Consider the following 1,070-nt stretch of genomic DNA (forward strand, 5'->3'; position numbering starts at 1 on the left):
TCTTTATGCCCCTGTTGTTATTTCATGGATTGTCTGGGATGGGGAAAAAGCTCAGTTCACTCCAGGAGGAGGGGGAAAGAACCCTGAAAGTCTCAGGACCCAACTCCTGCTACCAGGATCACTGAGGTGCTGGGAATCTGACTGTGTGAATTGTCAAGGTGGGGAATGAATAACAATTTACAACAAGATCCACCTCATTAATCACTGACACAGGCTAATCCTGCCGCAGATAGACGGGAAACTGGGAGTGATTCTTTGCTGTGCAGCCATGGAAACAGTGACCCAATTGCACCGCAGTGAACGTACTGGGGAAAGCTGGACTTTACAGGCAGGTGGAAAGAGCAGATCCTAGAAACACCTGGAGCTTCCCACACCACTGCTACCACCAGAGTCAGGCGGTGAGCGACTCACAGCACCCCTCCCCTCCCATTACCTTCCAGCAGGGGGTGGCAGCACCCCCCACCCAAAGCAGGGGAGAGGGCTGAGTGTATCTCTGCACCCTGAGTCCAGGGCACCCACTCTCTCTGCTCCACACATCGAATCTGGCCCTGCTGAAATGTGACCCCCAAAAACCAGCAGCCTCCAGGACAGCAGATTTGGCCTCAGAGCCGGGAATGTGTCCCTCATGCTGCTCTTAGGCCACTGGATATTCTGGAAACAGGAGGGCTCTGAGTGTAACCTATAGCCCACATCATCCATCTGGGGATGTAGCTCAGTGGTAGAGCACATGCTTTGCATGTATGTGGTCCTGGGTTCAATTCCCAGCATATCTAGGTTCCTTTCACCCTGCTGCTTTGCTCATGCCCAGAGAGGATGTGACCCTGCAGGAGTTTCAATCCTGCTCAGTGAGGGGCAAGTGCCAATTGCATGGAAGGTCTGGGTGGGCTTTCTGCTCCTAAGACTCCTCTGTACATTTAAGATTCCCACCAGTTGTGCTGCTTGGGACAAGAGTAGATGAAAAGGAGAATCCTCCACCACTGGAGGAAAGGTCCCATATGCACAGACTGAGAGGCAAAGACTAGACTTATTTTTGTCTGGGCCCAATCTTTTCACCTGGTACAGCCCTTGTT

The 1,070-nt window shown here is 52.2% G+C and overlaps 1 non-coding gene across 1 annotated transcript; it reads left to right on the forward strand.

The window, feature by feature from the left end:
* Positions 1-701: 701 nt before the first annotated feature.
* TRNAA-UGC lies at positions 702-773 on the forward strand. Its single transcript has one exon. It is a non-coding gene; the product is annotated as a tRNA-Ala (tRNA).
* The last annotated feature ends 297 nt before the right edge of the window (positions 774-1,070 follow it).

The sequence above is a fragment of the Mauremys reevesii genome, linkage group 17 (assembly GCF_016161935.1).
Source record: "Mauremys reevesii isolate NIE-2019 linkage group 17, ASM1616193v1, whole genome shotgun sequence".
NCBI classification, from domain to species: Eukaryota; Metazoa; Chordata; order Testudines; family Geoemydidae; genus Mauremys; species Mauremys reevesii.